Raw genomic sequence first — 15067 nt, 5'->3', positions numbered from 1 at the left:
AACACCTAGAAACCACAAGGAAAATCCAGTAAAATTACTGTAAGATTCGAGAATGAATATTTGGCAAGCAAAAAACAGTAGTCATCCACCTTATCAAGACGAATATTAACAGTAACGACATAATGGTAAGTGACAAAGTGGTTTCCCCATCTTACTAAAGATAATAATAGCTGTAAATTATTGAGCACTTGCTATACATCTGGGATTGTGCTAAATGCTGTACACATGTTATCTACTTTATCTTAACCCAAAGATGAAGAAGCAGAGGCTCAAAAAAGTGATGTCACTTGCACAGAATCCCTAAAGCTAATAAAAGGCAGAGCTAAAATACAATATGGATTTATCTGATTTCCCAGTTCAGGTTCTTGAGACTCTTAACCACTATACTGCTTCCATAAGAACTAACTTGATATCTTATTTTCAGAGAATACAAGAAAACAGAAGCTGCAAAGTGAAATAACTTCATTACGTGGCTTCAAAAAATGATGTTTGTTTGTAACAACAGAAGAGTATAGTAGAATATGGTTGACTAATAATGTCCATAACCGATCTGTGACAAAATCAGTATCATAGTGTCTTAAATAATTCAGTTACCTTATTTCCAAAATACAACAGTGTTCCAAAAAATGATTTTCACAATAGATATTTACATGTATGGATGTGTATGTGTGTGTACACAGAAAATTAGAAATCAGTGTTTCCAAAAGAGTTATTAACAATCAAAACATGAGAACCATCCACAGCTCTTACTAGTTATATCAGAATTATGAGTTATATCAGTTACTAGTGATATCAGAATTATTCAAAGTCATACTGGGACATCACTAACCAGTCATTTGAAACTTGGCTGTTCATATGCCGGCAACCCACCAATCTCTACAGCCAGTCATTAAGTTACCAGTTACGTAAACAATTTTCTACAGTAAGATTTGGCAAATGATGGTCTATCGTTCAAATCCAGCCTGATGCCTGTTTTTGTTAGTAAAGTTTTATCAGAACATAGCCATGCACATTAATTTACATATTGCTTATTGCTGCCTTTGCACTACAATGGCAGAGTTAAACAGTTTCTACAGGGACCATCTATCCCCAGAGGTTGAAAATATTTGCTATCAGTCCTCTACAGAAAAAGGTTGCCATGTTCTAGAATATGGCATGCATGCTTCAAGGAGGATTTGAATGTTTAAAGATAAATTCCAAAAACCCAGAAATTTTTCTCCTAGCTTGTAAATCACTGGGAAGGAAACTAATATTTTATTAATACATATTGAATTTCTCATGCTATAAAAGGAATGTGATATCATACCTCAAACTGACCTTTGAAAATGACGTGTTTATCAGGCAAGCTGCCTCAGAACAGTTGAGATGCCAGGAGTGTCCTCTCCTGCTTTAGGGCATCTTACTTTATATTGTTTCTATTTAGACCTTTAAAAAAGGAGTTAATGAGCTGAAACCTTTTCATTTACTCTCTGTGGGGCAACTGTCAATTGGAGGCTATGACATGTACTTTTTCTTGAAAAGTTTCCTTAAAATCTTTTAAACCTTAAAACTTTCCTTAACAGTTTCCCTTGCATTGGTTTCTACAAATTATATATACCTTGTTCCCCTCCCACTAAATCATGTTGACGCTGGAGTCATATATAAATTAGACATGTTCAACTCTTAACAGGCATTCATGGCTACTGAGGGACTTGTCCTTTGAAAGATCAACTGGGCACTTGGCCTTTATTGGTCTGTTCTTGGAATTACTGTGTTTCATCTGTTTTCCTTAAGCAGCTTGGGCTCTGGATGACCCACTTTCAATAAAGAAGGCTATTTGCTTAATGGAAGAGCATACTGTATTTTCCCTGATTCTGAATTAAACTCTAGGGATAATGTTTCCGTTTTTTACACGCAAACTGATTACTCCAATCTTCCCTGATTGGGTGGAAGGAGGATATTTTAGATGTGAAATTCAAGTTCTGATACTTTATCCTAAACTCTAGACTGCACAGGGAATCCCTGATCAAATTTCCAGCAGTTACATGAGACATATTAGGCAGCAGGGTATACCACTGAGAAATATCTCTATGGTGTGCAAGTTGCTGCAGACATTTCACTTGTGCTATTTAAATAAACTAGTCATGTTTCATCATGCACCATGTTTCACTGTTAGGCACACAAACCTTAAGAATTTTCATATTTTCAACAAACTCAAGAGTAAAGCCATGAATTTGAAAATGTATAAGTGTTCACCCCAAGCCAGAGCAGAATATAGTCCCCCTCAAAGGAGGAACACATTTTTGGCTACCAGAAAAGCAAAACAAACTACAATCCTTAGAATATTTTAAAATCAGCACAAGAAAGCTGTTGACAAGGAAAACAGGATTGCAATGTGGATGAGAGAATCATATCTCCCAGTTAAGATCTTACTAAGAACAATTCATTCATTTCTGCATGTTGCTCCACTTATAGAAAGAAGTTGTGGCCCCCATTCCAATTCCAAATAGTCCAAAGGAGCATTTGCATCAGCCCTCATATCTGTAAATTACACTCCTGGAATGTCAATTTCCTGGTACTGAAACTGCTAAAATGCAAATAGGAATGCTTTCACTAATCCTACAGTTACATATGTCTTGATAAGACTGCCTTAAGGCTTGTTTGAAAATATACTGAGTGAGTTCGATATATTTTTTCTCGACCAAGCATCCATCCAAGGAGAAAACTGTGTCACCATGAGGTGGCAATCTGTTCCAGCAGTCAGCATATGACAAACAAACCAGCTGGAGACAGGTCTTTCTTTACCACTCTTAGAAGAAATGCATTCTCTTTCCACTGAGGATGCCCACCTGCTCATGGGTAACCTTGGAGCTTTGAGTATATTTGCTCCAAAAAGGCAGAGTCTGTCTGAAGGTGCGGTCAGCACAAAGAGCAGAGTTAGGGGACTCAGAAAGACAAATCCCAAAGGGCATCATTTAAGTCCAAGAGTGAAGTGCTACCTAATGGAAGAACCACCGTAACTTTTCAGTTAGTTGAAGTTAATAAGTTCACTTTTTGCTTAAGCTGTTTAGAGATGGGTTATTGTCACTTGCAAGAGGATAGTCACAAGGACAAGGTATTTTTACAAATGCTCAAAACGTAATGAAAGCTCTATTATGATATGCTTATCAGACATCAAAATTTTGAAGATATGTGATACCTGACAGAAACATTTTGTGAGGGAGGAGGAGGAAGAATCTAGAAAAGTAAGCACAATCCATAGGCTCTGAATGGAATGCAGAATAATCAGGTACCCAGAACAGAGAGGTGGGGGGGCTGGTGACGGGAGGGGCATTAAAAAGGGAAGCGAGCAGAGGTAGAAGACATGTTTTCATGTACTTGAGTGCAGTGTTTGGGGTTAGGAATGATTTAGCAAAATGTGAGATCTACAGTTTTATTCAGAACTCAAACTAAACTACTCCAACAAAACTATTTCTCCACTGATATTACCTCTGCCATGAGCCAGGGTGTCCATTATGTTAATATTCATTCCATATTTTTTACCTTATTAAGAAATACCTCTACCACTTATCGGTTGAGAGCTTTCCAACCACTACACTGAGCTACTTGATGACCTTTCTCTGTATGGATGAACAGGTGGGGCCTGGAATGGCCAAACCCTTGAGCACATCATTGTGAACCATGAAAAGCCATGAACAGTAACAATGGAAATCAGTACAGTCATATATGTTTTGTTCAAGTCATTTTACCTCCCTAAGACTAAGTTTACTCATCTGCAAAAAGGAATAGAATATAGAGATGATATATTATAGAGATTTGCAGTGAAAATTACACTCAGTATAAAATAATATATGAAAATGGTCTATGTGGCGCCATAATACAGTAGGTACTAATTAAATTATAGCTGCTGTATTTTCTATAAACACATTTTACATTTGTTTGCCAATTACATTTGCCTTTGTCTGTAAATGCACATATTTAAGACAGAATTTACTTTTCCCAGACAAAATGTATACATGAAAGGATCTATAAAAGGAAAAATCTTGATTTTTCAGAATCCTATATTGTTGTCATAGTTAAAATACTGGAGTTTCAGAAGAAAAATGCTTAGAATCATGTAAATATCTAATTAACCCGTCCTCCTAATCAGGTTATTTATTTTTTATAAAGCAGTTATTCACACTGAAATTATGGAATGGCACAATAGAACAAAATTGGGTTTGTGCAATAATTTGAGGCAATCATGTTTTTATAAGTAAATAATATGCATAAATGAAACACATTAATAATCTAATTAAATTATGACTTCTTTTAGAGCCCGTTAATGTCCTAATTTCAAAAATGTGTATGTTAATCACGCTGTTTAACAGTGCAATCACAAAGGTCAGTGTACTTTACAAAAGCTGATAAGGGTCTAACAGACTTGCAAAAGGTATTAGTCTCTGCAGAAAGCTAGCATTTGGAAGTCAATGAAAAACCTGCAAAGTTGTGAAAGCAAATACAGAAAGAAGTGTCTATGCATAAAATATTCAGCAAGATAATAAGGTAATACGGCATTGGTGAACTTTATTTTTTTATTGAAGTACAGTTGATTTACAATGTTGTGTTAATTTCTGCTATACAGCAAAGTGATTCAGTTACACACACACACACACACACACACACATTCTTTTTTTATATTCTTTTCCATTATGGTTTGTCATAGGTTATTGAATATAGCTCTCCGTGTTATACAGTAGGACCTTGTTGTTTATCCATTCTTATATACAAAAGCTTACATCTGCTAACCCCAACTTCCCTCTCCAACCCTCCCTCAACCCTCTCCCCCTTGGCAACCACAAGTCTGTTCTCTATGTCCATGATTCTGCTTCTGTTTCATAGATAGGTTCATTGTGTCATATTTTAGATTCCATATATAAGTGATAACATATGGTATTTGTCTTTCTCTTTCTGACTTACTTCACTTAGTGTGATAATCTCTAGTTGTATCCATGTTGCTGCAAATGGCATTATTTTGTTCTTTTTTATGGATGAGTAGTATTCCATTGTATGTACCACATCTTCTTTATCCATTCATCTGTTGATGGACACTTAGGTTGTTTCCATGTCTTGGCTATTGTGAATAGTGCTGCTATGAACTTTGGGGTACATTCATCTTTTTGAATTATAGTTTTGTCTGGATATACGCCCAGGAGTAGGATTGCTAGATCATATGGTAGTTCTATTTTTAGTTTTCTGAGGAACCTCCATAGTGTTTTCCACAGTGGCTGTACCAACTTACATTCCCATAGCATTGGTGAACTTTAAAAATTGTAATGCAGAGTGCATATGGAAGAGAACAAAAAAAAATTTCAATGGCTAAAGATTTGTGACTTTTTTCTGGGATGAATATAGTAAAAATCAATGAAGAAAAAATTGAACATAAGTATAAGAGAGATACTATGTTTTTCTGATAATAAAAATGGCAATTAAATATAAAATACTTGCTTCTCATCCAAGTCTCCTCTTCCTCTTTACCCCAAACCCATCCTTTAGCACAGCCTCTACTTTCTCTCTTTTATAATACACTTTCTGAAACTGAAATAAAACATACACACACAAAAATGCATACAGAAATTTATAATCATTTTTGAAGCTTTTATAAATGGACTCACACAATATGTATACTTTCTTTTGGGGTTTCCTTCACAAATTATTGTGGTTGTGAAATTTTCTTCCATGTTGTTACATGTAGTAGTAATTTTCATTGCTCTAATGTATATACCACAAGTTTTGCCATTAAAATAGTGTATTGTTATAAATAGCCTGGACCACCTTTTCTACTTATGTATTTTTGGAATATAACTAGGAGTGGAATTGCTGGGTCAAAGCACTGTGGAGCTCATCCTTTAGGTTTCCAAACTGATAGTGCTAACTTACGCTATTGCAAGCACTGCTTGGATGTTTCCATGGGTCCATAAACCCCTCATTAGTATTACCATGTTTACTTTGTTTTGAATTTTAGCCATTTTTTATATGTAATGACATCTCACTGGGTTCCTGTTTTATTGAGGTATAGTATACATGCAACAAAAGGCACATAAGTATCGATGGGTTTTGACAAATTTATTTACCCATGTAACTACTATCCAAAGCAAAATATATAGAATATTTCCATTATCCCAGAAAGTTCTCTTGCCTTTTTCCATTCAATTTCATACTCTCACCTTAAGAATTACTGTCCTGATTTCTGTCACTATAGTTTCTCTTGTTGGACTTCAAATAAGTAAAATCCTACAGCATAAAATCACTTATGTGTGGCTTCTTTTGCTCAACATTGTGTGCTCGATGTTGTGTTTATAACATTTGTCATGGCATGTGTCAGCATTATTAATTTCCTTTTCATTGTCAAGCAATATTCCATTGTATGAATATACCGTAGATTGTTTATTCCGTTCTCCTTGTGGATGAGCATTTGAGTTGTTTCAAATTAGGTTATGATGAACATTTTTATAAATCTTTTGCAGACAGAGCTTTTTATTTATCTTGGGTAAATACCTAGAATGGAATTCTCAGGGTGTGAGATAGAATGTATATTTAATTTGATAAGAAACTGCCAAACAGTTATGCAAAGTATTTGAACAATTTAACCTTCCTACCAGCATTTATGAAAGTTACAGTAGCTCCACATCTTTGCCAACAATTGGCATTGTCACTCTTAACGGATATATCCATTGCAGTGGGTGTAAAATGATATATGATTGTGGTTTTAATTTTCTGATAATTAATGATGTTAAGCGTTTTTTTACATGCTTGTGCTTATTGATCACTCTTATATCTCCTTTTGGGAAGTGTCTGTTCAAAAGTTTTACCCTTTTTATTGAGTAATCTGTCTTTATAACATTGATAAGTAGAAGTTCTTTATATATTCCAGATAAAAGTCCTTTCTCAGATTTATGCATCGTAAATATTTTGTTTCAGTCTGTGACTTGCCTATTCATTTTCCTAATTTTTTTCAAAAATAGAAGGGTTTTTTTTGTTTTATTTGTTTTTTAAAATTTTATTTATTTATTTATTTATGGCTGTGTTGGGTCTTCGTTTCTGTGCAAGGGCTTTCTCCAGTTGCAGCGAGCAGGGGCCACTCTTCATCGCGGTGCACGGGCCTCTCACTCTCGCGGCCTCTCTTGTCATGGAGCACAAGCTCCAGACGCGCAGGCTCAGTAGTTGTGGCTCACGGGCCTAGTTGCTCCGCGGCATGTGGGATCCTCCCAGACCAGGGCTCGAACCCGTGTCCCCTGCATTGGCAGGCAGATTCTCAACCACTGCGCCACCAGGGAAGCCCAGAAGTTTTATCTTTAATGTTGATAAAGTTCATATTATCAGTTTTTGTAATGACTAGTGCTTTTTTGTGTTTGTCCAATAAATCTTTGCCTACTCAAGATGACAAAGACATTTTCCTACAGATTTATGGTTGTAGATTTTAGATGTAGGCCTTTGATCTATCTTGAATTAATTTAATTTTGGAGTGATATATGGAATTGATTCAGCATTATTTGTTTAAAAAAAACTTTCCTATCCCATGGATTTAATTTCGCACCTTGGTTTAAAATAGCTGGCTGTATATATAGGTCTATATCTCAACTCCGTTTGGGTCAACTGATCTATTTGTTATTGCTTATACTGATACTACAGTCTTAATTAACGTAGCTTTATAGTGGTTCTCAATAGTAGGTAATATGTCTTTCAACTTTGTTCATTAAGAAAAAATATATACATGCTTTTATATAAACATATATTTTATTATATTTTATGTAAATATACATATCCTTTGCAATTGCATTTTAATTTTAGAATAAGTTCATGAATTTCTTCAAAAACTACTGCTGGAATTTTGATTGGGACTGAGTTGAATCTACAGATTTCTGACTGCTTTTGTGATTTATTATTTATCTTTTGTTTTCAGCAATATGACATAGCTCATATTTTTCTTTGTATCTGTGTTTCTTCGGTTTTATACCACTTCTTGATTCTCTGCCTTGAACACTCTATTCAGTTTTTTTAACATTCTTAATCTCAATATTCTCAACTATTGTTTCTGCCCAATTCACTCTTTTGTCTGCTTCTAAGACCCCAATTACATATTTGTTAGACATTTTTGTACTATATTCTAAATATCCATTATGTTCTTCTCTAAATTTTCTATCCTTTTGGAGCTTCACCTTCAGTTTGAATATTTTCTTTTGACTTATTTTCCAGCTTCTTCTTTCTTCAGCTGTATCTAGTCTGTTGATAAACCCAACCACTTAGTTTAATAAAATCTCCACTGTTGAGATCTTAACCACTCATTTTATTACTTAAGTACTAGAATTCCCATCTTTTAAAATTTCCAGTTCTCTGCTAAAATTCTCCATCTTGTCACAATTTCTGAACATATTAATTAAGCTATAGTTTATAACTCTAATATGTGGTTCTTCTCTTGGCTTTTTTTTCTTGTTTTTGGCCGGTTCTTGATGTTTTGCACCTGATTGTTTTTTATGGAAGTATAGTTGATTTAAAGTGTTATATTAGTTTCAGGTGTACAACATAGTGATTTGATATTTTATAGATTATACTCCATTTATACTTATTATAAAATATTGGTTATATTCACTGTACAATACATCCTTGTATCTTATTTATTTTATAAGTGCCTGATTACTTTTTATTGCTCACCCACATTGCCTACCATTGTATAGAAAATTAGTATCAATCATTTGAAGCTTTAACTAACGTCATCTTTCTCCAGAGAGGAATTATTTTTGTTATCATGAAGCAGGGGGGTACATCGCCATAATCCACAGAGGAGATGAGATGATTTTAAGCTGGGCATTAGTTATTATGAGAGCTTATTTAGTTCCCATTCAACATCACATGTAGAATGCACTACCTTTAGATACCAACTGACAGATCGGGGTATTTACCCAGAGCCCTTAATACCATAGTTTCCCCAGCAACATAAGACAGCCCATATTCTGCTCAGTTGATTATCCTCTCAACCACTGCTTTAGCATTTGGCATTTGATATCCTCTCAACCACTGCTTTAGCATTTGGCATTAATTTTACTGGTAAAAGTGGCTCCAGATACTGAAATAACCTCCCTTGGTATTCCTCATTTTCTGTCTCCTGGTTCTTTAAGTTTTCAATGTATTGGTACCTTTTTTATGTCTTAAAACTGATAATTTTCTAAATATTTTTCTAGCTTATTTCATTGTTCTCAGCAAAAAGGTTGTTCCGAAAACTCCTAGTCATTACTAGAAGCAGAATTTCTTTATCATTGCTTAAAAAATAAATATTTGTAGAAGTTAATGGACCAGCTTTCAAAAATATTAAAATATTATCTTGTCTGATAAATCTAATAGAGACAAGATTTCCCTAATGTAAATTTAGTTCAATGACATGCAGAAAATTTAGCTGAGATATGTCAGTCTGTAATTGGTAATTTATGATATTGCTTGATGATAAGGAAAAATGCAACTCATGAGTATAACTTACTGAGAATAGAGCAAGATGAAAAAAAGAAAAAAAAAGAACCAAAACCAAAAAAAACAGCATAGTAAAAGCTGAAAGAACTGAGCTGAAATTTAAACCACCACCCACAAAAGACAAGACAGATCTTACAGTTCAGATGTATCCAGACTGGTTGCCTCCCAAAACAAAAATATCCACACTCCCAAGAGGATTATAATAGAAACCAGAATGTATAAAATATAACATTAACAATGACCAACATACAACCCAAAATTGACATGGAAAGACGTAGGAAAAAGAGACTCATTTTTAAGCAAAAAGACAACAGATGCCAAGGTCAAGATGACCCAGATTTTGTAATTATCCAACAAGGACTTTCCAGCAGCTATTTTAAATATCACTATTTGTTATAACTTTCATAACAAATGTACTGAAATGAATGTAAAGATGAGAAATATCAGTAGAAAATGAAACTATAAAAAATAACTAAATGAAGCAGTTATACTCCAATAAAGATGTTAAAAAAAATAAGTAAATGAAAATTCTAAAAGTAAAAAGTACACTATCATACTTACATAAATAGTTCACTGAATGGGCTCAAAACCAGAATATGTATATATATAAACAGATATATATGTATATATATATATATACATATATATATAAAAGGTCTAAAGTAAGTTACATTGTTGTCCTAGAAGAAGAGAATAAAGAGTTTAGGGCAGAAGTGTATTTGTAGAAATAGCATTTCAAAATATGCTAAATTTGGTGAGAATCATAAGTTTATAGAATCTAGAAGCTCAGTAAATTCCAAATAGGATAAATTCTAAGGAAAACATGCATAGATACATAATAATCAAACTGCAAAAAAATCAAAGACATTACAAACAAAACTTAAATATGTTAAAGAGAGGAGGAAAGCCATTTAAATAAATCACTGGATTTCTTATCAAAAATCCATCAAGAATAGTAGTTAGTGAAATAAAATGCTGACAGGAAAAATAAAAACATAAAAGCTCCGATTATATATCTAGCAAAAATATCCTTCAGGAATGAAAGGGAAATAAAGATGTTGTCAAATCAAGGAACAACAAAGACAGTTTGTTGCCAGCCAATCTAAACTACAAGAAAAAATTTAAGGAAGTTCAAGTTGAAGGAAAATAATAGTAGAGGAAAAATTTAATCTTCAGGAATAAATGAAGAGATTGAGAAAATTCTAACAAAATGCATGCTGATAAAAAGAATGAAATTGATTTGGATAGCTAGATACAAATATCAAAACCTTAAGTTAGATTTTTGGCCCTAACTATGGAGATTGTTCGAATGTTATTTTAATTTCAATTATAAATGAAACCATCAATTCACTAGATATATGTAGTAGAAGCTGTGTCGTGCTGCCCAAATACTTCCTAAAAATTGAACAAGACTTAGGGATCTGTGGAACAATAGGAAAAGGTCTAAAGTAAGTTACATTGTTGTCCCAGAAGAAGAGAATAAAGAGTTTAGGGCAGAATTGTAATTGTAGAAATAACATTTCAAAATATGCTAAATTTGGTGGGAATCATAAATTTATAGAATCTAGAAACTCAAAAAATTCCAAATAGGATAAATTCTAAGGAAAACATGCATAGATACATAATAATCAAAATGCAAAAAATCAAAGACATTACAAACGAAACTTAAATACGTTAAAGAGAGGAGGAAAACCATTTAAGTCACTTTTGTCCTAAAGGACAAAAGTTCTTATTTCCTCAGCTGCCAAGACTTGTTGGCTACTGAACACTCACAGAAGAGACCTGCTCAAGAACTGCCCTCATTCACAGGGGCTCCCTCACCCCCATTGCACCTCTGTCCCAGGGACCCCCACATTCAGTGACTGGTCTGTGCTGGGTACAAAAGTCCAGCCGCCTCACCGGAATTCAGGACAAGTCTGAAGGGTCACTGCAGCTCCACAGCTCCCCACAGAATCAGCCTCTGTTCTCACAACGTCACAGTACAACTTTTTTCTCTGCGTGATCTTATTTCATCCCTCCCTGGTAGGTGTTGCTCGAAAGGCACTCCCCAAAAAACCTTGTGCACGCAAATCTCTGTCTCCTAGTCTATTTCCTGGGTAACCTGACCTAAGAGAGTTTATCATACACAGAACCCTTCTAAAGCTGAGTCCTTTGAAAATACTGCGCAAGATGAGGGGGTGAGAAAAAACAAGCATAACAGCAACTTTCAGTTGAAAATAATCACTTAGATTGTTTCTCTCAGTATGATGGGCTAAATAAAACACATTCATGGAAAGCCAAATGACAGTGTTGAGACCCACTTTCCATCTAGACTCTACCAACTCTAAGAGCCATACGTGGGTTCCATCTACCACCAGTCTGCAGTGCCAAAGATAAAATAATAGAACACGACTGGAAATATATGAAAAAATGAGAAAATGCTCCCTTAAGCCATAAAGCGTGTAGAGAAATAGGTGCTGAGTTATCATAAGAAACCACAGTTATTCACTGGCATTCACAGCAAATAGACCAAATCTTCCTTAAGAGGCAATGACAGCTTTATGCTGGAAAAACCATCTCAAATTCTTTTCTTAGGTCAAGCACATTAAAAAAAATTACAAAAACACTCTCAATAAGTCTAAAATGGGGATTAAAGGTATTTTGGCTGAGGTTTTTGCTTACCCTGTTTCTTCTATTTGAAAAAAAATCCAGTCTTCTTAATAATCCCTTTCATTATATAGCTCCCTAGAGTTTAGAGCACACTATTGTATACAGTATCTCATTTATATTTTTGTTACTGCCCACACAGTACATGATTATTGTACAATTATTGAAAAACACAGAGAAGCAAAAAGTAGATAACAGATTATAGGTAATCCTAGTAACAAGATAAATATTGGAGGCATATTTTCTTTTGCCTTCTTAGTATTTCATCCTCCCAAAGAGCCCACTGTTTTTGCTGTAGAAAACTCAATTCAGTCCTCTGCAATTCAATCCAAGTGTGGGTATGACGTACCCTACCCTTTACTCAACAAAAGCATGTTTGTCTCAGGCCTAACTAATCAAATCCCAAAATGATTGGTTCAGGGGACAGTATGAGGCAAGACAGGCCAGTGAATGTTGGGACGTTTGAGGCAGCAATTAAGGAAGATTTTTTTTTTTTCCAGCTGGGGATGCTAACCTGGTAGGCAATGGATTTGCATGTGGCCATCTTAGTCAACATATGTGGTGGTCCTACCTGAAACTAAAGCTAATACAATGGAAGCAGAGTACAGGTGAAGCCTAAGAGTTCATTTAAGCCTTTGAATCCAGTTGTGCTCAAATCTCTTTTGAACATTTCAGTTCGAATGAGTTAATACAGTCCCTTTTTTCTTAAGCCTATTTGAATTTCATTTGCATTGCTTACAATTGAAAGAGCTCTAATAACACATAACTGTTCATGATTTGCTTATTGTTTTTCCTGGTTATATTTAGATAAATATACACAGTTTAATAAACAACAGAAAAACAATAAAATTTGGAAGTATTTCATCTTTATTCATAAAGCCATCTAGCATAGCAGGTAAGGCAAATATTATTAATTCTATTTTACAGATAAACAAGGAAGAAAGGACAAGGCTAATACGTTATATCTTGGACTGGAACCTATGTCTTTCTGATATCTGATATTTTTTATATTGTATGACATTGCCCTTCCCACTGTCTCATTATTCTAACAATTTATTTCCTGAATATTAATAAGGATTACCTACCATCTGAGAGTAAAAGTGAAGGAAGAAATTGTGAGTTTATAAAGAACTGTATCAATCCTCAGAATGGGAATTCTAGAAAATAATGATATTGCAAAGAGAGCTAGGACCTCCAAAATTATGGATAGATGTTTAAAAATATCCATCCCTTCATTCAACATCTATGTGTTTTGTGCCTTCTTTGTACCAGTGTCTGTCTCAGGACACTGGGAATGCAACTAAGATCAAACCCTAATTCGTCCCTACCCTCATGGAGTTAGAGAACAGAAGGAGACAGAACACATCCAAGTATGTACACAAATGACATGAAGATTCCAACTCTGACATGTACTTTGTAGAGGAGATATTTTGCTGCTAAAAGAGTTCATATTAGGGCAGTTTGATGTAATGAGGAGAGTTAAGGAATGTCCAAGGGAGGAATGATGCTTAAACTGAGATCTTCAGGATGAGCAGACTTAAAAGGTGATGGAAAAATATTCTAAATGGAGGCAACAGCATGTGCAAAGATCCTGTGAAGGTGGGGGGGGTTGATGAAGAATACTTAGGACCAGGAGAAGGTCTGTGAGTCTGGACTATTTAAAGCAAATGACTGAAGCTGTGGCTGGCTTTCGTTTCTTTAGAACTTAGATTTCTAAGATTAGGTATCAATTTTTAAAGTGGACTCAGTCCACTCTGTCCCAACATATAAGTAGACATTTTCCCCACACAAATTAGCTGCCTGATGTTACAAAAATCTGTAAAGAGACTCTTTTAAAAGAATATAACTAAGTTAACAGTTGGTTTTTTTTTTGCTTTGCAATATGTAGCCTATCCTTTTCTTGCTTCAATTTAAAATATTTTAAGACAATACCTTTTCTGTGCTAATGCTTCCTAAAATTACACAATTTTATATATGGAAGAGAGCTTAAAGATTTTCTAAAATAATCCTTTAATTTTAAGGATGGAGAAATTAACCCCCTCAATGTGACTTACACAAGTCACCCTGTTAAAATGGCACAAATGACTAGTTATTTCTCCAAAAATCATTTTTGCCAAACTAAACCCCAATTTCTATATCCAAATCTTAAATCTTGTCAATTCTTTAATCCTTTTCATTGACTCTCTCATTTTCCCACATCTTTTGTTAAGCTGTAGAGCTCAAAGCACATCACGTAGTACGTAATGACAGCCAGCATACTGAAATGAAACACCAAAATGAAAACTGCAGAGTTTTTCACATTGAATCCCTAAAATATTTGTGCCTAAATGTTACGAATGTGTTTAATATTGCCATCTAAATAAGACTGTAAGTCTTATTACAGACATGGAAAAAGCTCTGTGATAATACAACTACAATTGACTTTGTAAACTCATATATTAGGAGGCATATGTTACTCAATCTATTTTTAATAAGAAATTGTCTTAACAGTACATTTGAAAAGAGATCATAAATACGGGAGCCAGAAAGAGATAAGATTTGTAACTAGAGAGTTAAAACCATCTGCTATAAAAGTAATTGCTTAAATTTTCCTTTTCTTTTATATAAGTTAAATATTTCACAATGAATTGCCTAGTAATTAACAGATTTATTGGCAGCCTGAAAATTCACATTCGTTGTAAATTTATTCAGCCACTTCCCCTTGCCCTTAAATCCTTTTCAGAATCAGTTTTAGAGTTTAAGTCTTCCTTGGTTTTTTTATATCACCCTTGGTTTATTTTGTTTTTTGATAATAAAATGGATTAAAAATTCTGAGCAATTATAAATGGAGCCATTCTCCAGCTATCATGAAATAATTACACCGAGAAAAATGTTGCTTTTGCATAGTGTCACATAAGAGATAAAGTAACATAAAAAGCAAACAAATTGATTCTCCATATTG

Source organism: Delphinapterus leucas, chromosome 10 (assembly GCF_059928025.1).
Source record: "Delphinapterus leucas isolate spDelLeu-1000000601 "Yukka" chromosome 10, BTC_Dleu_Yukka2, whole genome shotgun sequence".
Taxonomy (NCBI): Eukaryota; Metazoa; Chordata; class Mammalia; order Artiodactyla; family Monodontidae; genus Delphinapterus; species Delphinapterus leucas.
This window is presented reverse-complemented; position numbering follows the sequence as displayed.